The sequence below is a fragment of the Ranitomeya imitator genome, chromosome 6, assembly GCF_032444005.1.
Source record: "Ranitomeya imitator isolate aRanImi1 chromosome 6, aRanImi1.pri, whole genome shotgun sequence".
NCBI classification, from domain to species: Eukaryota; Metazoa; Chordata; class Amphibia; order Anura; family Dendrobatidae; genus Ranitomeya; species Ranitomeya imitator.
In genome coordinates, this window is record NC_091287.1 from 47,273,112 (window position 1) to 47,300,713 (window position 27,602).

The 27,602-nt window shown below is 41.7% G+C and overlaps 1 protein-coding gene across 2 annotated transcripts in view; it reads right to left on the reverse strand.

Moving 5' to 3' along the window:
• The window catches only part of MKX (mohawk homeobox), a 120,272-nt gene that overhangs the window by 5,874 nt on the left and 86,796 nt on the right, over positions 1–27,602 (reverse strand). The gene's annotated exons all lie outside the window — the stretch shown is intronic.

Genomic DNA, 27,602 nt, shown 5'->3' on the forward strand with positions numbered 1-27,602 from the left:
ACTTCCGTCTTTCTGTCTGCCTGTCTGTCTTTCTGTCAGCAACTTCCGTCACGGAAATCCCTGATTGGTCTCTCTCGCCAGCTGCCTGTCCTGGCTGTATGTATGATTGTATATAGCAGCCACATAGTATATAGCACAGGCCACGTACTATATAGGAGCTATGTAGTTTATAGCAGATAAATACTATGTGGCCTGTGCTATATACTATGTGGCTGCTATATACATACATACATATTGTAGAATACCCGATGCGGTAATACAGGCCATGCAGTAAATAACAGTGGCCACGCAGTATATAACACAGCTCAAACAGTATATAACACTGCCCACATAGTATATAACACTGGCCACATAATATAAAACACAGCCCATGCAGTATATAACACTGGCCACGTACTATATAGCACAGCCCACATAGTATCTAACACTGGCCAGGTAGCATATAGCAGCCATGCGGTATATGGCCGGGATCACACATGCGAGAAACACGTCCGTGTCTCGCATGTGAAACCCAAGCTCTGGCGCCAGCACTTGGGAGCGGAGCGTGCAGCTCTGTGTATTCCTATGTGGCCGCATGCTCCGCTCTGGAGTGCCGGCGCCAGAGCTTGGGTTTCACATGTGGCTGTGGTATATACTGCGTGGACTGTGCTATATATTACGTGGCCAGTGTTATATACTGCGTGGCCACTGTTATTTACTGCGTGGCCTGTATTAACACATCGGGTATTCTACAATATGTATGTATATATATAGCAGCCACATAGTATATAGCACAGGCCACGTAGTATTTGTCTGCTATATACTACATAGCTCCTATATACTACGTGGCCTGTGCTATATACTATGTGGCTGCTATATACATACATACATACATATTCTCTATGCGTTAGAATCGGGCCACCATCTAGTAAAATTATAATCCTACTAATTCAATATGAACATTGTTCTCCAACCTCATTTCCTTCTAGATATTTGCGAAAGGAAGTGACTCTTGATGCAACATGATGATCACAAGACTACAGAATGTCGGGTCTATGTGTCACTATAACCAGCACCTAGTATTTTACTGCCAGAAAAACCACATGCGGATAATTACTGAACATATATAATTCCAATGTTCAGTTTGGCTTGTGGTAAAAATATAATAGCCGCAAAGATTTCACAATAGGACCATCTGGTTAAAAAAAAAGATAGATATTTTCTAAGGAACACTGCTTTTATCATTCTCAATTGCTTCCTGCATCGAAATGTTTCCAAGAAATCTGAATTTAGGAACAGTAATACACAAAATGACTACTGAAACCACTCTTAAATGCATATAGGAAGGTTATGAAAGTTTTCCACGCAATATATTGAAAGAAGGGTACAGCTGACAGACAGCTGCCAACTGTCCTGAATTTGCCTGGACTGTCTACTTCTGGGAAACAATACCAGCATATTAAAGAGGTTGTCTTTTTTACTGAAATACATGTAATTGGAGCTATCATTTTTTAATTTGAGATTAAAATGTTCGCACCGTTTGCTTTATATAACCTATGTGTTGCACTGTTTTTGCTGGATGCAGAATGAGTTAAAAGGGTATTTTCAAGTTATTAAAGTGTTGTAATTAGCATGAAAAAAGGGAGTTTGCCATTGACATGTTTTTTCTATCTGCTGTCATTTTCCTGCAAGGAGAACGTTTATCTTTCATAGTGTAAAGCTTGTTTTCATGGAGCTCAGCCATTAGTGCCTGCTAGATGCTGGCCAGGAGTATGAAGTGGTTACATTTCAGGAGAGACGTTAACTCTTAACATACCAGCCACCTTTCTCCAGCCAATTAATTTCTATACAGCAGTTATCTACTCACCTCCACCCACTCCTTTTCAGCTCCTGACAAGCTATTATAAATCTTGCAAAATCACTTGCACACAGCACTGTTTCTTCCAGAGCAGGTCTACAAATCCTGGCTCTCGCTGTCCCTAAAGGGACCGTCACACATAACGATATCGTTAACGATATCGTTGCAACGTCACGCTTTTGGTGACGTAGCAACGATCCCACTAACGATCTCGTTGTGTGACAGCGACCAATGATCAGGTCCCTGCTGGGAGATCATTGGTCGTTGGGGAATGATCAGGACCTTTTTTTGGTCGCTGATCACCCGCTGTCATCGCTGGATTGGCGTGTGTGACGCCGATCCAGCGATGTGTTTACTTGTAACCAGGGTAAATATCGGGTTACTAAGCGCAGGACCACGCTTAGTAACCCGATATTTACCCTGGTTACCATTGTAAAAGTTAAAAAAAAAAACAGTACATACTCACATTCTGATGTCTGTCACGTCCCCCCCCCCGGCGTCCACAGGGTTAAAACTGCTTTCGGCAGGAGCGTTGCTGTGTCAGCGCCGGCCGTAAAGCAGAGCACAGAGGTGATGTCACCGCTGTTACTGTCGGTGCTGACACAGTGCAGGGAAGCTCTCGGCAGCAGTGCGTGCATTAGCAGCGCTCTTGCCGAAAGCAGTTTTAACCCTGTGGACGCCGGCGGCGGACGTGACAGACATCAGAATGTGAGTATGTAGTGTTTTTTTTTTTTACTTTTACAATGGTAACCAGGGTAAATATCGGGTTACTAAGCGCGGCCCTGCACTTAGTAACCCGATGTTTACCCTGGTTACCCGGGTGCTGCAGGGGGACTTCGGCATCGTTGAAGACAGTTTAATTGATGCTGAAGTCTTTCCCCTGATCGTTGGTCGCTGGAGAGCCGTCTGTGTGACAGCTCTCCAGCGACCACACAATGACTTACCAACGATCACGGCCAGGTCGTATCGCTGGTCGTGATCGTTGGTAAGTCGTTTAGTGTGACTAAAGCTTAAGTGTGGGCTTGTTTAAATGTCCTGTTATCTCTATATGTAAATACAGTGATAGCAGTGTATACCAACAGATGACTGATAGCTGAATGTGTTACAGTATAAGTTGTGCTGCAATTTATAATTCTACTAACACTACTGCTCTGCTACTCACCAGAACCATCAGACAATTAGGAGAGCCCTCCCTGCCAGAACCCAGGAAGATTACATAGCTCTAGGCTGCTCAAGAGACAACTTGAGAATACCTTTTTAATTGAGAACCCATAAAAAAATGTTTTAACCCCAAATACATTTATGTTAAATAAAAAATGTACTCAAAAGCTGGAGAACCCCTTGCTTGGATTTGGACATGTTGGTAAGTATGCTTATAGAAAGTGCTTGTTTTAAATAAAATAGTTGCAAATATTAACAGGCAAATAGGTCCAATATCAATTAGCTGAGAAGGTAGAGCGGCCCACAAGTTTCTTTTGAATTAGGTATATACTGGGACCCAATTGTGGACTGCTGCCAAGAACCTTACAAAAATGATAGGGACTAGATGTGCCACCTTCAGGCTTTGTCATGTATATAAAGTCTCACTGGTAGCCACAGCAGGACAACTGATTGATGCAATGTCTCTGTGTGGTGGTGTCCAGGACAATGTACATGCAAACCTAGCTATAAATGTTCTAAAGACACAAAGATCTAAAATAAGCACAGCCAAATAATTATTGGGCAATTTTATTATAAGGAGCATGGCCAAAAAAAAACAAAAAACTATTGCCTCCTATAAATGTATTCACATATTTTACTTTGGACAACCCAAGCTTCAAATGAAGTTGATCATGGGTAGCGTCTTGGTGCTTAGGACTGTGTGATCAGCTGGAGCAAAGACTCAATTTGAGGTGACTATTTAATGGGGTTTGGAAAGGATAGAATGGGTGCAAAAAAACAAAAAGGCGATACTTACACCCTCTCACCAATATCTCCTGTTCTGACTCTCATCTGCTCGCCAATGGTGTCTATCTTTTGTTCCTTCTCAAAATACTCAAAATATTAGGAAACGTCTTGCATTGACTTCAGTAAGTCACTACTACGGCTAGAGACGGGCTCAATGTGCATCTCTCAACAGTTTCTTTGCGTCAAGACAACAAAGAAGTAAAGACCAGGGAGAATAGATATGCATCTGAGAACCAGAGGAGCATCGGAAAAAAAGCTGAAGATCTTTGAAGATGAACCTCTCTGAGCACTTTCCCAAAAATGTTTCTCCACTGTAAAATCTCTTTAAAGAAATGGACATTTATTATTTCACTGGATATATACAGTTCTCTGGAACTAATGTTTACATAGACTTTGTTTACGTATTGTCGAATTTATTCCAAAACCAACGTGATATATGTGTCCATCCCGACTTTGACTATGAAAAATGCGTATAATTGGCGGACCCCTCAAGAAGCTCAAAGTTGAACACTGCTTGATGCTTCCCTTCAATACCTGCTTTGTAAACAGGTCACTTTTATGACACTTCTCGGATTTCATTTTTGCACATGTTTACTTTATCCTCAGCCAATGCATGTCATTCGAAACATTTGCGATCCCAATAAAAAGCCACTTTTTGTTTAATGGAACATTGATATTTCATTTTTGTGTGTTAAAAACTGGTCATATTTTCGCAGCATGCCTCTTATAAAACAAACTGCAATGGTAATTGATTCATGAAAACCACGCGTAAGTCTGTTTTTGATCAAAAGGAATGTAATAGGGAAATAAAATAAGGTAATAAGTTTAACATTATCACAGTCTGCATGCCGGCTTTGGTTTCCAGAGGTCAGAAAGTTCTTTATGAGGCCTGGACATAATATTACTTGAATAAACTTTCAGAATCCCCCACACTTTGTGTTCGGTGCAAAAAAGTCCCGTAAACTTTTATGATCGTAACCGATAGAAGTGTGCCACGTGCCAGGCCTTGCAACGTGTAAGCCTTCTACTCTGATATATATTTTTTTCTTTTTGGTGATATTTTTCTACTGAAACATGAAAGCTACATAATGTGTTTTCCACATTTATTTGGATTTTTTATTTCTAACCTAAAGCACTAACAGCTTTTGTCTTATGCGTTTAAATTGTTCGTTCTCACGAAAGAAACACAGCAAAAGGAAAACTTTGTATACTAGAACATGTATGTTTCAGTTAAACAACATTGTATAGTAATTAAATTAAGATGCAAAAAATGTCCATGAAGTAAAATATCAATTCAATGTGATTTCTGTGAAATGTGACACTAAAGGAATTGTGCACTTGCTAAAACTTGATATGCAATGCCATGTGAAAGATTAAAATGCCTCATCCATATCATAACACTCATATGCATATATCAAAAGAAAAAAGTCCGACGGCACTGCTACTGGGCAAGATTGCCAACTGCTCGGTTAATGCCCTCTGAATTTAGATCGCACCTGTGGACTCCGGGTGCTCATCCAGAAAAACAGTGCATAATTTGTGTAAAAAAGAATAAATTGGAGATAGCACTTACAGGTCCTTAAAATTTCTTGCTTTATTCAAAAACTTAAAACGTCATGGCTAGAGGAACAGGTTAATCGGACGTGCGAGCCAGTGCTGACGACGGCCGTTTCACGCTATACGGCGCTTCAATGGGAACCTGTTCCTCTAGCCATGACGTTTTAAGTTTTTGAATAAAGCAAGAAGTTTTAAGGACCAGTGAGTGCTATCTACAATTCTTTTTTTGCACAAATACCACTCATATGCATGTTAATGTTCCCCTTGGAGTATGGTATGTAAATTATAGGACACATTCGACAAGGGTGTAGAATCGGTAAGCCAAACCTCCGACTCTTGACTCTGACTCCCTCATACTTACTTCACTTCTGAGCAAGTACAAAAAGTGCAGCACAGATTCATCTCCACTACGACTCCACAGCACTGGTCACTACGGAGCATGTACAAAAAGTGCAGCACAGATTCATCTCAACTAAAAGCCCAGATCCTTAGATTAGGAACAGAACAGACACTTATAGGACATTTCATAACTTTCCCAAATTTTTATGGAAAAATATTCTACACATCCTGCATTGTACTACTGTACCCAATTTATTACATATTTTAGGAGTCAGTCTATTTTACGCCAACTCCGACTCCACCAAAGTGGACTCCAACTCCACAGCGCTGACATTAGATATGTCCATGATGGTCCTTTGATTTACGCAACCTCTGGCCGTTCAGCAACAGGAAATTTTGCAGCCTGTACCTGTGCATGCTCAGAAAAAGACAGAGCCAGGAAGGCAAACATGAGGACAGATTTAATATGGATCCCAGATATAGACACTGCCACCATCACATCTATTGTCTACATAAAGTACCCAATGGGGAGGGTGGTATTCAGGGGGGATGCTGAAATAAGAAGGCAGTATTTCAGGTTTGATTTTATCACCTCAACTTACGTCATTTCTGAAATGTCATCTAAAAGTCCAGTACCCAAGAACAGATCCCTAGTTGGGTGAGGGTTTATAAAGGACCCTATGCAGACTATACAAAATTGCTAGCAACAAGCGTAGATGAAATTATGGACTCATGCGGGGTGGAGCCGCATATTCATTACTGTAATGAGTAGTACCATGTGACCGCTCAATACAGGAAGAAGCTGTCAGCGCCCGGAGACCGAAGATGCAGGGACCGCGCCAGGAGCAGGTGAGTCTTATTAGACGGGTGCCGCTCCCCCTCCCCTGCCGACCCCTGGGAATGACTCGAGTATAAGCAGAGAGGGGCAATTTCAGCCTAAAAAAATGGGCTGAAATTCTCAGCTTATACTCGACTATATACGGTAATTCGTGCATTTGTCCATTTTTTATCCAATTTGTGGATCACACCTATTCCACAGAATTAGTCTATAAAAAAAAAAAAGGATAGCACTCAGATGTCATCCTCATAGTAAAAACGAGCACCTGCACCAAAAATGAATGAAAATCAAATCCAGGACACTGATGACAATCAGTCAGTCCGCAAAAAAAAAAAACTGGACGTCTGAATGGGGCCTCGTTTCCATCCAGCAATGACTAGTTACTTTGCGGGTGTACTATTGATTCACTGATGACTTATTTAGAATCCAGTCCCTGGTGATTCATTTCATACTTTCCTGTTGATAAAGTGCTTTATAGTCTCATTGTGTCTCCAAAAGACTGTTGATTCCATCTGCCTCTTGTGGTTTCTGTAACCTTCCCTGCTGATCCAGTGATCTGAGAAATAATATTACTGGTGATCTAGCAGGTTACTAAAATATTTAATTTGTAGTCATCTGGGTAGGAGCTCGTTTTTTTTTTTTTTTTGAGCTTTCGATGCATGATGGGTACAGGCTGCAAAATCTCGTGCATATCTCTTCTGGTATAACGGTCAACTACATCAATCCTAGTAAATTAGGGATTATATTTAGTTGTATAGTGGTAAATACATCATTCCTGGTTCTAAGGAAGTCACCTACTTTCATTGAGGCCTACAAACACACAAAGGAGTAGGCGGTGATCCTGCCCAGAAGTCATTGACTGAAACGGGCGCCTATCATATTTTACCAGATCAGTACTTTTTCTTCCCATTAACTACCTTAACCCTGCTGTTGTCTTCAGTCTGGGGAGACCTATTTTGAACTTTGGTATTGTTGGGGGTGTTCAAGATGCGGTTCTGAAACTTGTGGTTGATTGACTTAAATGAGGATGGGTCGGTCGGATGGTTTCAGAGCCGCATCTTGAATATTTTAAAGAATATTGAAGTTCAAGGTCGGTCGTTTTTGACCGAAGACAACAGCAGGGTTAATATTTAAAGGTAACCTGTCCAACAATCTGTATAGTATCCCCCAACTACTACTGCATATCTGAAAAATCCCTTTTAAAATGTTCTCACATCATATGGTAATTGGAGGTGTCTGGTCTGATGGAAGTTGGTGGTCTTTGCCCAGCACTTCCTGTAACTCTGCATTCATGTCCTTCAGCCTTGATTGATGTGGATGATGCATCTTACTTCATCCCCACAGAGTTGTAAATCTTGCATCTGTGCAACTGAAGCACTGGTTCTGCAGAAGGGCACTTTGCTGTAACCGGCGCATGTGCATTACAGGACAGAGCAAAGTGCGCCTGCATAGGCCTGTGCCTGAATTGCGCAGGCGCGACCCTGCTGTAAGTGATTACTGAGCTGGGCATTGCATTTATATACCTTCCCATGGCTGGGTGTCCACAGTCGGGCTCCGGTCTTGCTCTGCCCTTATTCACATTGAGGTCATTTTTGATAAATTATAAGGTTTCACCATTAAATATTGTATAGGACTATCCCGATTTCTGTACACCTTGTTGTGGTGGGATGGCTTACCAAAAACAGTGATAACTATCTACTCTATGTTATTTATATCTACTATCACGCTTTACTTACAGCAGGGTTTTTGCTCATTTTGTTTCTATCTTAGGTGGCTTTAGTTTATATTGGGAAAACCTGCTGTAACGTTCCCTTTTAATATCTTATTTTGGACAAAAAGGATATGGACAATGCGTGAAGAAAGGACGCCTGACATGTTTAATCTAAACTGGAAAAAAGAAAAGATTACATTTTATTAGTAGTGAAGAACAATACATCTTTTTATTAGAAAAAGGCCCAGAAATATGGAACATTAATATGGCTTTACATTTTCATTGTGGTCAAGCAATCTATGGAGACCTATTGTGCCTTATATTGTCCCTGCGTGCTCTATTTTATTAAATATCCTCTAATTCAGTCAGTTTAAGGAAAGCATAAAAAATCCAGAACTGTATCAAATAAAGCAAATTAATTTCCTAGTACAATGCATTCACTATAGCTGACACTCCAGAGCTACAGAATCTAATAAGAAGCGCACGCCATCATAGCAAATCAGAACAGCCAATCCTAATGGTGACCAAGCCACAGTGATGCTTTTCTGAAATTTCTGACCGTATCCAAATGACCAGATACAGGATATTGAATCTGAGTGACCACATAGCTGACGCAATGCTACAACATCACGGTGGGGTGTGATATTTGAAATAATGGATTTAGACAGCTTTCTCAAAAACATTTTAATAAGGTTAAAAGTATCACCGCTGTGATATTAGAATATTACCATCAAATCATATCAAAATAATATATATTTATATTTTTGTATAAAAAAATATTCACTAGAAACAATATAAAGATATCTGAACAGTGAGGTGTAATGGATTAACAATGAATCTACCTATAGAAAATAGACGCTACTGACAAAATCAATTGTTTATTCTCAACCTTTGAGGGCAATGACTGTCAGAGTCTTTGTATCGAAGGAGCCTCTGACACCCTGCCAGGCTAGCCCAATGTAGCCCAATAAATTGGGTGTGATAAAATGTTATGTGGATCATTTAGTTTCAACATGGAATCGGCACTAATTTCATCCTCCTCTTTCACAACTCCAGCCGCTCTACTTCAGTCAGTTCTATCTATCGGGAGGGTCTGTACATCAAGTCCTATGAATTTCTTATGAATACCTTCAAAGTTGATTATTTGTCAAGATTATAATTTATGCTCTACAGCAATTCTACAGTTTCCCCCTTTGATTTTGCCATTCTTGAGCCTGGGTGGGGATTGTTCCTGAGCCTGGGTGGGCTTGTTCCGGAATGTGGGTGGGGCTTGTTGCTGAGTCTGGGTCAGATTTAATCCTGATCCTGGGTGGGGCTTGTTCCTGAGCCTGAGTGGGGCTTGTTCCTGAGCATAGGTGAGGCTTGTTCCTGAGTTTGGATCAGATTTGTCCGAGTATGGGTGGCGCTTATTACTGAGCCTGGGTGGGGCTTGTTGCTGAGTCTGAGTCAGATTTGTTCCTGAGCCTGGGTGGGGCTTGTTCCTGAGCCTGGGTGGGGCTTGTTCCTGAGCATAGGTGAGGCTTGTTCCTGAGTTTGGATCAGATTTGTCTGAGTATGGGTGGGGCTTGTTACTGAGCCTGGGTGGGATTTGTTGCTGAGTCTGAGTCAGATTTGTTCCTGAGCCTGGGTGGGGCTTGTTCCTGAGCATGGGTGGGGCTTGTTCCTGAGCATGGGTGGGGCTTGTTGCTGAGTTTGGATCACATTTGTCTGAGTATGGGTGGGGCTTGTTACTGAGCCTGGGTGGGGCTTGTTCCTGAGCGTGGGTGGGGCTTGTTGCTGAGTCTAAGTCAGATTTGTTCCTGAGTATGGGTGGGGCTTGTTGCTGAGTTTGAATCAGATTTGTCCGAGTATGGGTGGGACTTGTTACTGAGCCTGGGTGGGGCTTGTTCCTGAGCATGGGTGGGGCTTGGAGCATGGGTGGGGCTTGTTCCTGAGCCTGGGTGGGGCTTGTTCCTGAGCATAGGTGGGGCTTGTTCCTGAGTTTGGATCAGATTTGTCCGAGTATGGGTGGGGCTTGTTACTGAGCCTGGGAGGGGCTTGTTCCTGAGCATAGGTGAGGCTTCTTCCTGAGTTTGGATCAGATTTGTCCGAGTATGGGTGGGGCTTGTTCCTGAGCCTGGGTGGGGCTTGTTCCTGAGCATAGGTGGGGCTTGTTCCTGAGTTTGGATCAGATTTGTCCGAGTATGGGTGGGGCTTGTTACTGAGCCTGGGAGGGGCTTGTTCCTGAGCATAGGTGAGGCTTGTTCCTGAGTTTGGATCAGATTTGTCCGAGTATGGGTGGGGCTTGTTCCTGAGCCTGGGTGGGGCTTGTTCCTGAGCATAGGTGGGGCTTGTTCCTGAGTTTGGATCAGATTTGTCCGAGTATGGGTGGGGCTTGTTACTGAGCCTGGGTGGGGCTTGTTCCTGAGCATAGGTGAGGCTTGTTCCTGAGTTTGGATCAGATTTGTCCGAGTATGGGTGGGGCTTATTACTGAGCCTGGGTGGGGCTTGTTGCTGAGTCTGAGTCAGATTTGTTCCTGAGCCTGGGTGGGGCTTGTTCCTGAGCCTGGGTGGGGCTTGTTCCTGAGCATAGGTGAGGCTTGTTCCTGAGTTTGGATCAGATTTGTCTGAGTATGGGTGGGGCTTGTTACTGAGCCTGGGTGGGGCTTGTTGCTGAGTCTGAGTCAGATTTGTTCCTGAGCCTGGGTGGGGCTTGTTCCTGAGCATGGGTGGGGCTTGTTCCTGAGCATGGGTGGGGCTTGTTGCTGAGTTTGGATCACATTTGTCCGAGTATGGGTGGGGCTTGTTACTGAGCCTGGGTGGGGCTTGTTCCTGAACGTGGGTGGGGCTTGTTGCTGAGTCTAAGTCAAATTTGTTCCTGAGGATGGGCGGGGCTTGTTGCTGAGTCTAAGTCAGATTTGTTCCTGAGTATGGGTGGGGCTTGTTGCTGAGTTTGAATCAGATTTGTCCGAGTATGGGTGGGACTTGTTACTGAGCCTGGGTGGGGCTTGTTCCTGAGCATGGGTGGGGCTTGTTCCTGAGCCTGGGTGGGGCTTGTTCCTGAGCATAGGTGGGGCTTGTTCCTGAGTTTGGATCAGATTTGTCCGAGTATGGGTGGGGCTTGTTACTGAGCCTGGGAGGGGCTTGTTGCTGAGTCTGAGTCAGATTTGTTCCTGAGTATGGGTGGGGCTTGTTCCTGAGTGTGGGTGGGACTTGTTCCTATTAGAGGGTGGGGCTTGTTGCTGAGTGTGGGTGGGGCTTGTTGATGAGTCTTAGTGGGACTATATTTTGTACTTCACCTTATTCCATCAAGTAAAACAACATACACAGGTAAGTGGGGTCATCACTTCTGCATTGTGAACTAAGATGAACATACTAAGTATACGTAGATTTTAGGACATGAGCAGTGCAATAATTTATCTGATAATCCTGATAATATGCCAGCCAATATTGATATAATCTAAGGACTGTGTGGTCATAAAAATATGCGCCATGCAGAGGAGAAATATAGCTGATAACACGCTGTTCACTGGGGGGGGTCCGACCTTCTGGATGAATGACTCTGCTCTACTGAAGGTCTATGAGACAACTGGAGACTTGGGAATCTCTACTGAAAATGTATCAGTTCTCTGAATGCTGAGCTCTGTATAAACCCGCACATACCCCTGATTGAGAGCTTTTTTTGTACACTGCGCATAGGCAGAAAGCTGCCAATCAGTGGTGGGAGTCAGGATTATACAAAGCTGATAAATATGGTGGACTAAATGGCAGCAGGACAAGTAGTCCTGTAGAGATATACTCCTGATTAAACAGTGATTTTACAAAAAAATGCACTAAGAAGCCTAGTAAGTGACACATTGTTGGAATCAGGGACTCTAATCCTACATCATGCTGATCTCAGATTAGTTAGTAAAAATCTGGTAAAAGATTCCCTTTTAAATGGAATCTTCTCCCTTTAAACATGAAATCCCTTTTACGTCTGGAATTCTGTGCTGATATATTTCTTAATATAAAGTTATGGGAGTTGAAGACCTGTTTTTCTGATACAGAGCTCCAAATGGTGCAACACAGAAATGTAATTGAAACATCTTAGACATCCACAGCCACCACTAGAGGGCGCTGCCTGCATACTATGTTACTATTGACATGAATCTATAAACAGTAGCAAGCTCCCTCTGCTGGTGAAAATTAGAAAATTATTTTTAAACCTATATCCTGTATCTTTATTTATTTTTACTGCTATAAATATATAATAAGAAATTAACCAGCAAAAAATGTTGATTTTATTTAGAGTAAAAGAACAAAATAATGTTAAACGGTAGAAACGTATTTATAAGTTTGGACATTCTGATTTATTATTTTATTTAAAGCAGCTGTTTTCTTTTATATTCTCTTTTTTATAGTTTTTTTTTGCCACCTCCTAACTGGCAACATCTCTAAATACTGAGTAAAATGCAGACGTGTTTAATGGTAACAGATGCAGCGTAAAGTAGGATTTGTGTCCGCAGCTCGTTAGAAGCTCCTGTCGCACAGCGGGAAGCATCCATACATATAGTCCAGTCCATCTGTTCCAGGCTCTTATTGTTCCTTACCTCAGTTTCTATTGTTGCCGCATTGCAATAAAAAAAGAACAAAAAAAAATTCTCTGGGAACAGTAAATGAGGAAAATATGTCTTTTACACACTTGCTGCATCACTCAAGTAACCAAAGAAGTTTGTCAGCAACTTTCTCCCTCATTAGAAGCAGACGCCGGAGAAAACTTTTCCAAGGTCAGCGGGTGTTGGCGCAGGTTGAAAAAAAATAAATAAATTCTCCAGCCCAACTAGCCATGTTTACGTACATGAAACTTGACAAAATCTGCCTTTCATTATGAGCGGCACTCATCTGTGAACCAATGGACTGATATTAGGCTGCTAACGAGCTTGTTATAGATGGAAAATTAGAGCAAAATCACAAATCGTTACTTGTCCACAACATTGGAGAGGATTGTACTTAAAGCACAGAGCAAAAACTATTTCTAATTATCTTATAAACAGAATGTCATATAACTAATAAATGCCGAGAGTCTGGTCTGTGCGGCTCTGCTCACACCACATTTCTGGCCTCCATTTAAAGTGTGCTCCGGTAAAGTGCCTAAGGTTGCTTATTTGGTGCGGATTTTACTCGTGGATTTCAAGCATACAAAATCAGCAGTATTTTACACCAATGAAATACATGCTTGTGACGCTGATCACTACTTAGGGACAGATGGTGAGGCACAGAAGTCAGACGTTCCAGGGTCAGTACAAAGAGAACACATAGAAAGCCAAGGGAAAAGACAAAGATGTAAGGCAGGTCATGGTCCAAGGGTCAAAATACCAGAAAATAGTGGATCAAGCAAAAGGACAAGACAAAGGGGTAGTCAGAACATGGTCCAAAGGGTGAGGCAGCAGAAGATCAGAACTCAGAACACCAGAACCAGGCAAACACTTACCAAGAAGCACAAACTACTTCTGGCAAGGATGAGAGGCAGACAGCTCAGTTAAATAGATTGGGCAATCTCCAGAACACAGAACACCTGGAAAAAGTCCTGCACCTCCCAGTCCCAGATTAGACAGCCGAGATGTCAATCAAAGCACCGACAGCTCAGCATGCCCATCACAAGATTGGCCAGCCGAGCTGTCAGTTAAAACACTGACAACTCAGTGTTAGGTGTCGAGTTCCCGCCTCTGCACAGGGGGAATCTCGAACCATCTCTGCTGCGGTCTTCCATTCTTCTCCAGCTGCAGTGGAGTCTGCTCAGCAGAGACGTCGGTCCCAGCGTCTTGCTCAGTCTCACTCTGTGCATAGGGTTACTGCTGCTTTTCCAGCTTCTGCCATTGAAGCCAGTGCTGGGCAGCGGCGAGCAGACGCTTCTGGGACTAAGTCCTACTTTGCTCACACTGAGCATGCCCAGGGCAAGATCTCTCAGTGGAGATCTAGGGTCACATGCTCAGGTACTGCAGCGACTTCCATTGGTCCTTCTCACGGAAGGTCCTGTAGGTACTAGGACTAAGTTCTGCTTTGCACACTGAGCATGCCCAGGGCAAGATCTCTCAGTGGAGATCTAGGGTCACATGCTCAGGTACTGCAGCAATTCCATTGGTTCTTCTTTGAAAAGTCCTATACGTGCTGCAGCTATTTAAGGCTCGCATGGCCGCACGGCCATGCGCTAGTGTACATTTGTAAACGTGTGTGTGTTGTGAGTGAAAGTTGCTCTTTAAATAACCTTCCCTATTGGATGACTGTTCGCGGAAGGTGTATGATTGCTATCTAGCGCCCGAATTATCCAACAGCACGTTACACACTAATACAGCGTCTAGTTGCTGTGTCCGCCAGTGCGGCGCCGTGTGCTTTCACAGCTCTTTCCTGACCCAAGCCTGGGTGGTTAGTGGCGTCCGCCAGTGCGGCACCGTACGCACTCTCGTGCATTCCTTTGTTATTATTTTGGTTACACTGACACCCCAGTTGCGGTGTCGACCGCAAGTAGTCTTCACAGACTCAGATCCCAAGTCTTAGGACTGAGCTCGGAGACGCCTTGCTTGTGCTCTTGTGCGCGGTACCGCGGCCATGTGACTTAACAGGGTTCGCTTCCTTCACACAGGGTGAAGTTAACCCGTGTATTCACATTGTACCGCCATATAGTCCGTCATTACTTGGCAGCAGGTTCCATCTCTGCACGGTGGACCCAGGGCTGCGAACGCACCTTATTCTACCTATCTTATTATTTGGTGCGTTCCGCTAGCCCTAACACTCAGTATGTCCATAGGACAGCATAACAATCACACACTGAGCGGAGGAATCGTGACAATGCTGTTGGGTTTTTAGGGTGCAGAAAATGACTTTTGCTGCTATTTAAATTGTCAGCATGTCAGTTTCCTGTTGCAAAAATGTACCGATTGGTGCTTCAGCTTTGAATCAATTCAACGGGGTCCAAAAGGGTATGCGCACACTGTGTGATTTAGACATCGACGTACTCGCATAGTTTTAAATCAGAAGGCGCTTCAGGGAAATACTAGAATATAATACAAGAGGAATCCGGTACTCTTTTTATGATGCAATTTATTGTATTCAATAGATAAGCTGTGCATCGTTTTAAGACCGTGGTCATTGTTTTATAGAAAGATTATTAACATTGATATTTTTTAAATGTTTTTAAGCTGAAAACTGAAGACCAAATGTGCAAAATGTATTCTATACTTTCTGAAAAGAGGTGTATTGCCGGCATCTACTCTGTGATTATCTCAGCTGAAATGGAAATCTACCTGGGTGTAAGCTGGACATCAGACAACTGAGGGAATATGGGTGCACACCAAAAAATGAAGGAATCAATTGTAGTCCAAAAACAGAGAATAAAAAGGTGGCACTCGCCATCCGACAAAACATTCCTTTAGTTAGTCCATGACATGGGTACAGCGGGAGAGGAACGGATACCTTTTGTTGACGACGGCCGTTTCGTGCTGACTGCGCCTCAACGAGTCCTATGCATAGGACCCGTTGAAGCGCAGTCAGCGCGAAATGGCTGTCATCCACAGTAGTTATCCACTCCTCTCCCGCTGTAACCGTGTCATGGACTAAATAGGACCCGTTAAAGCGCAGTCAGCGCGAAACGGCCGTCGTCCACAGAAGAGATTGGCTAATATCCAGCTGTACCCGTGTCATGGGTTAAATAAAGAAATATTTTATCGGATGGTGAGTGCCACCTTTCTTTTTTCTGTTGTTGTATTTTATACTTTGGTTGACCTAAGAAAAAGAAATTTACCTTCTGTGACTCCTTTCTGGCCAGAACAATAATAGTTACAACGTAATAATAGACTGAAATTCACGTCCTTATTATTTTGCAAATAAGAGCATGTACCATTTTATATACCAATATTATAGATTAAGACTATGATCACAGTATTTTTACACTACTTTTAGCATTTGCACAGAAAAGCTCCAGGGGCATTAACAAAATACATTTTTTTTTTATTATCGGAGCCTATTGGTCTTATATACCACTGGTCACAGATACTCTAGATATACACTGCTCAAAAAAATAAAGGGAACACTTAAACAACAGAATATAACTCCAAGTAAATCAAACTTCTGTGAAATCAAACTGTCAACTTAGGAAGCAACACTGATTGACAATCAATTTCACATGCTGTTGTGCAAATGGAATAGATAACAGGTGGAAATTATTAGCAATTATCAAGACACACTCAATAAGGGAGTGGTTCTGCAGGTGGGGACCACAGACCACATCTCAGTACCAATGCTTTCTCGCTGATGTTTTGGTCACTTTTGAATGCTGGTTGTGCTTTCACACTCGTGGTAGCATGGGATGGATTCTACAACCTACACAAGTGGCTCAGGTAGTGCAGCTCATTCAGGATGGCACATCAATGCGAGCTGTGGCAAGAAGGTGTGCTGTGTCTGTCAGCCTACTGTCCAGTGGCTGGAGGCGCTACCAGGAGACAGGCCAGTACACCAGGAGACATGGAGGGGGCCGTAGGAGGGCAACAACCCAGCAGCAGGACCGTTACCTCTGCCTTTGTGCAAGAAGGAACACTGCCAGAGCCCTGCAAAATGGCCTCCAGCAGGCCACAAATGTGCATGTGTCTGCACAAACGGTTAGAAACCGACTCCATGAGGATGGTCTGAGGGCCCGGCATCCGTGCCTGACGCTTAGCATTTGGCACAGAACACCAGGATTGGCAAATTCGGCGCCCTGTGCTCTTCACAGATAATAATCTTTATTTTTATATTGCGCTAACATATTCCGCAGTGCTTTACAGGATGCGCACATCCTGTAAAGCAGGTTCACACTGAGCACATGTGACAGAGTCTGGAGATGCCATGAAGAGCAATCTGCTGCCTGCAACATCCTTCAGCATGACCGGTTTGGCAGTGGGTCAGTAATGGTGTGGTACCTGACTGCCAGTAGGTACCGAGATGAGATCCTCAGACCCCTTGTGAGACCATATGTTGGTGCAAATCCTACACAAAACCACGGAAGTAATGCCACAGTAGAAGATTTAAAATGTCATTTTATTACATATATGCGAACATTACAGAAATTAACAAAAAAGAAGGGGGGGAAAAAAACAACACAAAATAGCCGCAATACCAAAAATATAATGCACTTCAAAGTGCTAAAGGGGATGTTTAGAAAATTAATATCCCATGCTACTCTTACTCACTCCAGCAGTCACAGTGTAAGTTCCAAATATAAATTATACTAATAAATAATAAAAAATCATAATGAATATAAATCATATATCAAAGTGAAACAAAACACTGAGCTGCAGCCTATATCATGACACTATTGCACTATACAAAAAGTCCTAATGTATACAAAAATATATATTTTTTTATTTTAAGGACACAAAAAAATTAATACATAATTAGTAAAGTGCAAAGTGCTTAGTATAAAAAGGATTTTTTTATATTGGAAAAGATTTTCAAATAAATGCCCTTAATACTGAGGTAGCAAAGAAAAGTGCCATATGCCAGAAACTATATAGCAGCTAAATAGTAATTGCAAAAAGTGCATAGTGCTATCCAGAATAGAGCTACAAACCAATACCTATATTGCTGAGATTCAGAAAAAGTGCCATGTGCCAAGACACAGTAGCAGCCAAATGATAAGGGCAAAAGTGCACTTTCCCCAACGAAGAAGCTATACGCGAAACGCGCGTCGGGTTCTGCGGGTTTTTGAGCCGCCCAAACAGGTCATGTATTATTCTTATATTTAGCTCTCTTTAACTCCTGTCTGCACGGTGCACTTTTGCCCTTATCATTTGGCTGCTACTGTGTCTTGGCACATGGCACTTTTTCTGAATCTCAGCAATATAGGTATTGGTTTGTAGCTCTATTCTGGATAGCACTATGCACTTTTTGCAATTACTATTTAGCTGCTATATAGTTTCTGGCATATGGCACTTTTCTTTGCTACCTCAGTATTAAGGGCATTTATTTGAAAATCTTTTCCAATATAAAAAAATCCTTTTTATACTAAGCACTTTGCACTTTACTAATTATGTATTAATTTTTTTGTGTCCTTAAAATAAAAAAAAATATATATATTTTTGTATACATTAGGACTTTTTGTATAGTGCAATAGTGTCATGATATAGGCTGCAGCTCAGTGTTTTGTTTCACTTTGATATATGATTTATATTCATTATGATTTTTTATTATTTATTAGTATAATTTATATTTGGAACTTACACTGTGACTGCTGGAGTGAGTAAGAGTAGCATGGGATATTAATTTTCTAAACATCCCCTTTAGCACTTTGAAGTGCATTATATTTTTGGTATTGCGGCTATTTTGTGTTGTTTTTATCCCCCCCTTCTTTTTTGTTAATTTCTGTAATGTTCACATATATGTAATAAAATGACATTTTAAATCTTCTACTGTGGCATTACTTCCGTGGTTTTGTGTAGGATTTGCTTAATTGGAAGTGCCTTCATTAGGCCAGTTTTTTGGTTTATCATATGTTGGTGAAGTGGCCCTAGGTTCCTCCTAATGCAGGACAATGCCAGACCTCATGTGGCTGGAGTGCCAGCAGTTCCTGCAAGATGAAGGCATTGTAGCTATGAACTGGCCGCCCGTTCCCCAGACCTGAATCTGATTGAACACATCTGGGACATCATGTCTCGCACCATCCACCAATGTCACGATGCACCACAGACTGTCCAGGAGTTGACGGATGCTTTAGCCCAGGTCTGGGAGGGGATCCCTCAGGAGACCATCCGCCGCCTCAGCAGGAACATGCCCAGGGGTTGTAGTGAGGTCATACAGTAACGTGGAGGTCACACACACTACTGAGCATCATTTCCTTGTCTTTAGGCATTTACACTGAAGTTGGATCAGACTGTAACTTTATTTTCCACTTTGATTTTGAGCATCATTCCAACTCCAGACCTCAGTGGGATATTAGTTGTGATTTACGTTGATCATTCTTAAGTTTTATTGTTCTCAACACATTCCACTATGTAATGAATAAAGATTTACAACTGTAATATTTCATTCAGTGACATCTAGGATGTGGGATTTTAGCGGCGCTCATTATCTACTTGTGAGAAGTTTTCTCTAAAGTCTTCCATGATCCTGCTAGACGATCACAGATTGCAGATTGCTGGTGCTAATGTGAGCAGCCTGAGTGGCCTAAGTGTTCTGTCTCTGGGCATGTCTCCCTTTGAACCCATCTGGGGCCTCATTTGTCTGCAATTGCAAAGGAATCTGCCAGCAGCGGATCTTGATGATTTAAATTCAGCACTGCATAACATTACTTAGACAACCATTAATAACCCTATTGATAACAGATGAGGCTTGTAAGTGCGAGGATTTCTGTACATGGCGTGCATTCTCCATACTGAATAAATCAAGATGTTTTGTTTCTGTTTTCTCATCATTTGCATATCAGTTACTTGTCTATCGATCCTGCTATTTCCTAATCTCCATTACAAATTTGCAATATATTAAGACGATACAAATTTTGATAGGAGCGCTTTTTTGATAAGCGGCAAAAAAATAAACATAGTACAGTAACATGTATCAGCCAAAGAGATGGCAAAAAGACAATGGATTAGCATGCATCGATCGCACAGGGGTCCAGAGGAATGTTAGAGCTATGTGCCTTATGCTGAATGCACCCTGAAAGATCCGTAAGAAAGGATCCGTAAAGTGAATGTAGAATAGTAGTAAAAACAATCATCTTTTAAACTAATATTCCCATTACTAATGGGGGAAAAATAAGCAGCAGTACAAATTGTAGATGTTTAGTACCTTTGTCATTTCCTGGCTTCTATTAAATGAGTTGCAGGATTGGTTAAAGAATCTCAAATTGGTTCCAGTTATTTTAAGTGTTATGAACGACCATGAGGAGACTTTCTAAACGTTCCAGAAAATGTTTCAATACAGATTTTCTGCCTGAATGAAACGCTCTTGCACTTTTTCATTTTATGTGTATCTTGCATTCACTTACACGCCACCGTTGCCAACATATAACTGGCTGACACCAAAATCATTCAACCTAAATGCCGTGGCCAAAAAGAAGACAAATGCGTCGTATTATTCTCTGCATGTGTTTTATTACATTAGTTTTTCAGCTTTTATTAATGCAATGATTGAAATGCAAAATGTGAAACCCTTGAAGTGGCGGAAAAGTCCTAAAAAATCTGTTTCCGCTTAACCTTTCACCCATCTGAGGTCTCTGGCTCTGACCACTTCAGATATAGCTGGGAAGTAATAGTACAGGACTTCTCCTCATTGTGGGAAAGCATTGCATGTTTCTTAATGTTATAATTAATATTAACCCTTAGAAAGAATCACATTATGAATTGGTTTAAGGGCTAAATTATTTTGATGTTTTGCATTTTAGAGTGATTTTGGTCAGTTGGTCATGATCGTGATTTGATTTCATTATTTTCTTGCTATTTTTTTGTTTATTTGTTGGTTTTTAAACATGTAATTTTATATTTTCCTAAAAATTAGGAAAGTCCTTCAAGGTGCATTAAAATCACCGACTGCTTATAAAACGAGCCTGGATTGTAACACAAGGTGGATAAAAAATCAATGTTTTTTTTTTTTTTTAAATCGGATTTTTTTGATTTAAATCAGATTTTTTTTATTTAAATCGGATTTTTTTAAATAAACTGCTTTTTGAGGAAAATATTTTACCATCCAAAGGTTCTTCCATCATGAGATAAAGCTGAGTTGTTTAACTCAGTAGAATAAAGGCTGTATATGTGTAACATTCACAATGCCATGCTCTTCCAGAGGTTTCTGTAGGATTAGTGGGCAGTTTCTCTCCTATATTATCACAGACGCTTGCTTTACTTACGCAGTTCTCAAAACTGAATTTGACTCTGCAGAGGTCCCAGCCTCTTCTTCACGGCAAAAATGTTACAACATGAACAGAGTTGAGAAAAAGACCTTAATCATATTGTTCTACAAACCTATGAATACAGAATCAACCCTTTCAGTGCCAAGTCCAAGAAGTTAGATGACTCATCTTCATCACCGCACTTCTCATGATGTTGCCTCATTCGCGCCACCAGGCCTTGCATCTCTTTGTTGCATCGTTTGCATTTTGCACGCATGCCTGCCTTACCGATAGGCGAAGGAGCTTCATTAAAATATTCCCAAACTGGGGCTCTTTTACAGCCTGCTGCCATTATAAGGAAAGAATGTAATAAACCTCAGATCGTACACACAAACAGATCCAGACTTGTCTGTCTGTGGCTATGCTGCAGTATTGTGCTCAAAGTTTCACTTGCATTTTCTTGTCTGCTTGCCCTTCCTCCTCCTCACACTTAGATTCACATTCTTCTTGTGTTGTGCAGAGCTATTCCACTCCAAACAATCAGAAACATATTGTCTAACTTCTTGGACTTGGCACTGAAGGGGTTGATTCTGTATTCATAGGTCTGTAGAACAATAGGATTAAGGTCTTTTTCTTAACTCTGTTCATGTTGTAACATTTTTGCCGTGAAGAAGAGGCTGGGACCTCTGCGGAGTCAAATTCAGTTAGGTAGAAACTTTGATTTAAATCACTGATTTAAATCAAGCCTTGCTGACTAGTGATTTAAATCGTGATTTAAATCAGTTAGATTTAAATCAAATCCACCCTGTTGTAACATTTATCAAAATCAGAGATGATTGCGGTACAGCCACACCGAGCAGCTCTAATATAGGGAAAGATGTACAGAGACCCCACAAATATCTGTAAAAAAACTTGGGATAATACAGGGTACAGCATTCACCGTTCTACTATAAAGTCTCATCCCAGAGAATCGGGTCGAGTATGCGAATGACACTCTGATCAAACTCTGATCCAAGTGCCAGCATAGTGTGATCTGATCCTCTTGTGATCTGTGCTGAGAAACTTAGCACACTGTGAGAAGATGGAGAACAAAATGTCTCCATCTTCTCCATTCTGTCAGTCCGCAGAAATCGGAGTGCACTCAGATGTCATCCAAGTGCAGTCCAATATTTCCCACACACTCATTAACTTGCATGGCCGAATGCAATTCGAATTTCTGATCAAACTCCAACATGCAGTGATTTTCTTTTTCCGAGGAAAAGATCTGACATGTGCACGGCCCCTTAGACTAACATTGGTGGTAGAGCGATCCCATGTTTTGTTGGATCACCTTCGAACTGAAACGGACGTTTGCACCTGCCCTAACAGACATGTTATGTCCTGTTGCAATTAAGTTAATTACTGGGCGCTCATTTAGGGGTTAAAGGAACTTTGTCACCAGATTTTTGCTATCTCATCTGACAGCAGCATAATGTAGAGACATAGACCCTGATTCCAGCGAAGTATCACTTAGCTTACTGGGTGCAGCAGTTGGGATACAATCTGTTTTTAGATGTTGCATGTAGCAAAGCCCAGAAAGCTAACCCTGCCCACATCACAGCTGTCCATATACATTGTATATTGACAGAAAGCTGCTAATCAGTGGTGGGCATGGTTGGACTAGGAAGCACAAGGGCAGCTAGTCCTGAAAGTGATACTCTCCTGCTGATAAAATCCTCATTAAATTGAAACAACAGCACACAGCCTAATAAGTGATACATCACTGGAATCAGTGTCTCTGCCCCTATGTCACGCTGCCCTCAGATTATATAGAAAAAAACTAGTAACGGATACCCTTTAACCCCTTTCTGCCATTAGACGTACTATTCCGTCCATGTGGGGTGGGCCCTACTACCCATGGACGGAATAGTACATCATAGGTGATTGGCCACGCTCACGAGGGGGTATATGGGGTATCAGCGTACTCAGGACAAATTGGACAACAACTTTTGGGGTCCAATTTCTCCTGTTACCCTTGGGAAAATACAAAACTGGGGGCTAAAAAATAATTTTTGTGGGAAAAAAATAATTTTTATTTTCACGGCTCTGCGTTATAAACTGTAGTGAAACACTTGGGGGTTCAAAGTGCTCACCACACATCCAGATAAGTTCCTTTGGGGGTCTACTTTCCAAAATGGTGTCACATGTGGGGGGTTTCAATGTTTAGGCACATCAGTGGCTCTCCAAACGCAACATGGCGTCCCATCTCAATTCCTGTCAATATTGCATTGGAAAGTCAAATGGCGCTCCTTCCCTTCCGAGCCCCGACGTGCGCCCAAACAGTGGTTTACCCCCACATATGGGGTATCAGCGTACTCAGGACAAATTGCACAACAACTTTTGGGGTCCAATTTCTGTTATCCTTGGGAAAATAAAACAAATTGGAGCTAAATTTTTTGTGAGAAAAAAAACTTAAATGTTCATTTTTTTTTCATACATTCCAAAAATTCCTGTGAAACACCTGAAGGGTTAATAAACTTCTTGAATGTGGTTTTGAGCACCTTGAGGGGTGTAGTTTTTAGAATGGTGTCACACTTGGTTATTTTCTATCATATAGACCCCTCAAAATGACTTCAAATGAGATGTGGTCCCTAAAAAAAAAAAGTTGTAAAAATGAGAAATTGCTGGTCAACTTTTAACTCTTATAACTCCCTAACAAAAAAAAATTTTGCTTCCAAAATTGTGCTGATGTAAAGTAAACCTGTGGGAAATGTTACTTATTAAGTATTTTGTGTGACATATCTCTGTGATTTAAGGGCATAAAAATTAAAAGTTGGAAAATTGCTACATTTTCAAAATTATTGCCAAATTTCCGTTTTTTTTCACAAATAAATGCAGGTAATATCAAAGAAATGTTACCACTAACATGAAGTACAATATGTCACCAGAAAACAATGTCAGAATCACCAGGATCCGTTGAAGCGTTCCAGAGTTATAACCTCATAAAGGGACAGTGGTCAGAATTGTAAAAATTGGCCCGGTCATTAACATGCAAACCACCCTTGGGGGTAAAGGGGTTAAAGAAACAATCTGATGTTGAAATATTTGTTAGTCATTTGTCACCTCTAATCCCTTAGGCATATATGAAAATCTCTAGTTCCCAAAGCATATGTGGGCTGTTATGTGGACATTTCTACATCAATGTTCCATCAATGTTAATTTAAGAAAACACGCTCCTCTGATATAGACAAGATTGCCAGACATCCATAATTGATATACCGTAAATGAAAACCTAATTTTTCTTTTATTTTTTTCATTGGAAATAAGAGATCATCGCATCACAGCCAGTGGGCCACCAATGCTGATATTACGTTAAATCACATAAATCAGCTTCCTTTTTCTCGGTGCATTGGACAATGGTAACCAACGTCATGGTTCCAATCCTCAGACGTCTTTGGGTCTCGTAGACTTCTGCAATGTCACGTTCTGAAGCTATGAAACGAACCCTCTTTATGATAGTGTCAAAAGGAAATCTTTTAAGACATCTGCTATAGACAGATTCAGTGCAGGAACATAGACATCAAAGGAACATAACACAAACCAAACTTCTTGATCAAGCTACTGATGACTTCTCCTGCCAAACCGATAAGATAGCGCCTGCGAAACATCTTCCCCAGCATGACGCTGCTTCGTGGAATTGTGACTGTCATCCAAATAAAACTGGGTGTTCTGATCCCGCAGAGTACAGGGAAACCTGACCGTGACCCTGCGAGAGTCATTCATCGGAGAGCCACCTATTTCAGCTACCGTCAAGGAAGAGCATTGACATCATAACAAACCCCCTATTGTAAAAAAAAAAATTAAAGGAGTTTTCCTTTTTAAAATAGGCTTGTGAAATGGGAAGAAAAATAATAAAATCAGAGTAACTCACGCTCCACAGCCCTAACGATGCCTCTCCGCCGCAGTCTTTGTTGACCGGCTAATGCCGTGACCACTGCAGTCAGTCTGGGCTCGGGGGCACATGCCATCTAGCGGGTCACTCGTCTTCATCTGTATTCTGCCAGCACTATTCTGAGCCTCACTTCACAGACTGCATTACCAATCACAATCAATTGAATTAAGAGATGAACATAAGGGCTCGCGCAGACTACTGCATTTTGTATTTTTGTGCAATCCAACAAACACATGTCCCTATTTTTTCCTCGAACCAAGTTGGTCCAAGGAAAAAAAATCGCAGCACCGGATTATCGGATTGCACTCGACCATTCATATCTATGGGTACGCGGAAAAAATTGGACTGCACTCGGATGACATCAGATTATGGTCCAATTTTCTCGAAGTGACAGAATGGAGAAGATAGAAGATGGAGAAAATCAGATCACACTGTGATCACACTCTGATCCGGGTTTTATCTGTCTGTGATTAGTATAACCGGACCGATTTTCTCGGATGAAATGTAACCAACCCTCTTTGTGAATTTTAGCCCCTCGCTAGCTCCAGGACATGAAGATCCCACACCATCTACCGAGAAGCAGGTAAATCTGGATGGTTGTTCATCCCCCTCTTGTCTGTAAAGGAGAAATAATGGGAACCATCAAGGGTATATTCACACTGAATTTTCATGTGGATTTTTGAGCTGATTTTGCTCCAAAATCCATACGAAAATCTAAGGGAGATATTCTTTGAATAAGCCTCCTAACGATTTCCGTAGGAAAACATGTCAATAGTGCACACAGTGCTGTTTTTTTCCAATGGAAAAGAAAGCAACATTTCAACCTTTGCGATGAATCTGATTGAAAAATGCTCCAAGTTTGAATACTTTGTTAACAAACTCAGAATAAAAATGCCCAGTACCCAAAAACCTCATCATAATTCACACCACAAATTGTGCCAAATTGTTCAACCACAAAAATTAACTTTAAAAAATCTCAGATGTGAACAATATCTTTAGTGCATAAAAAGCCGCAAGGCAGGGACTATCTATAAGGCCAGTCTCACATGTCCAGATAATTCCGGTACTGGAAAAATCGGTACCGGATTTATCCGTGTCCGTGTGCGCCCATATTACATCAGTGTGGCACACGTGCGGCACACGTGTGCCGCCCGTGTGCCGACTGGGTACCACACAGAGCGTGCAGGAGACAGCACTAGAGATAAGCGCTGTCCCCTGCATCTGGTGCTGAAGCCGCCATTCATATCTTCTCTCCAGTGGAAAGAAGATACGATAAAACCTTTTTTTTTTTGTCCTCGTGTTTAAAATAAAGATCCCTGTCGCTACCCCTCTCCCACCCCCTGTTCGCCCCTCCCCCCTTAGAGCGCTGATTATTCTGTAAAACAGCCAAGTTGCAGATAAGTTGCACACAAGTCACATTTCACGAGACTTGCCCTGAAGTCTAAGGCTGTGTGCACACGTTCCGGATTTTTCGCGTTTTTTTCACCATAAAAACGCGATAAAACCGCATCCATTATGCATGCTATTAAATAGAATGCAATCCGCAATTTTTGTGCATTTGTTGTGTTTTTTTCCGCGAATAAAACGCAATGCGGAAAAAAACGCAGCATGTTCATTAATTTTGCGGATTTTTTGCGGATTTCACGCTATTTAATGCATTAGGAAGCTCCGGAAAAAGACGCAAAAAATCCACACAAAAAACGCGAGAAAAAATCATGTGGGTTTTGTTCAGGAAATTTCTGCAAATAATCCTGAAGTGTGCACATAGCCTTAGAGAAATGTGTCCAGCAACAGAAATTCCAACACATTTGGAAACATTGTGACCCCGTATCTCACCAGATGACAACATGGCACCACTGGAAGTCATTACATCCAATGCTGCAATGTGTCACCTGGATTTCAGTGTCGCGCGACAAAGTTTAATCGTTCTCAGGTTAATTATTGGAAAACCGCTTTACACTAATTATTTTATCCAGATCACTAATTTTTCACAAATTCCATGATTTTTGTAATTGAAAAATAGTAGTTGGCACTCAACGTTAAATTCTACAGTTCTGGATTTCTATCCCAACATCTATGGTTGGTTCAGAACCGCAGATGATACTATCACGTTTTGACCTGGATTGCAATGTGGATTCCATGCCGAAATCCTCTCCCAATGGGATGACGTTTAGCATCCCTTGCATGGGCATTTAGTTTTTGCCAAAGAAATACGGCAAGAGGCAAACGCCCACAGGGAAAAAATCTACTGCAAAAAGGAGCATGCTTCATATTTTGAGCAGAGATGCTAAGGATTAGCCCCATTAAATAATAAGGTTAATCTACTTATGAGGGTCTGCTGACCCTTACAGCACGTCCACATAAAATGTGTAGCAAAAAAACAAGGAAAGAGCGCAGTAAGACGGCTGTATAAATCGGAACAAGATCCGAACACAGTGTATGGACTAGCAGTGGCTCTCCGGAAACTAGCGTGACAGCTGCATAGAAATACATGTCGCATTTTCAACTTATTGGTTCAATTTCGATACAGAAAATGTTAAGAAATGCCCCTTATCCATTCTCTGGGCATTTCCTAGGGAAATTAACGAGGTGATAATTAAATTTTTTTTTAACTCATTCAAATCCATT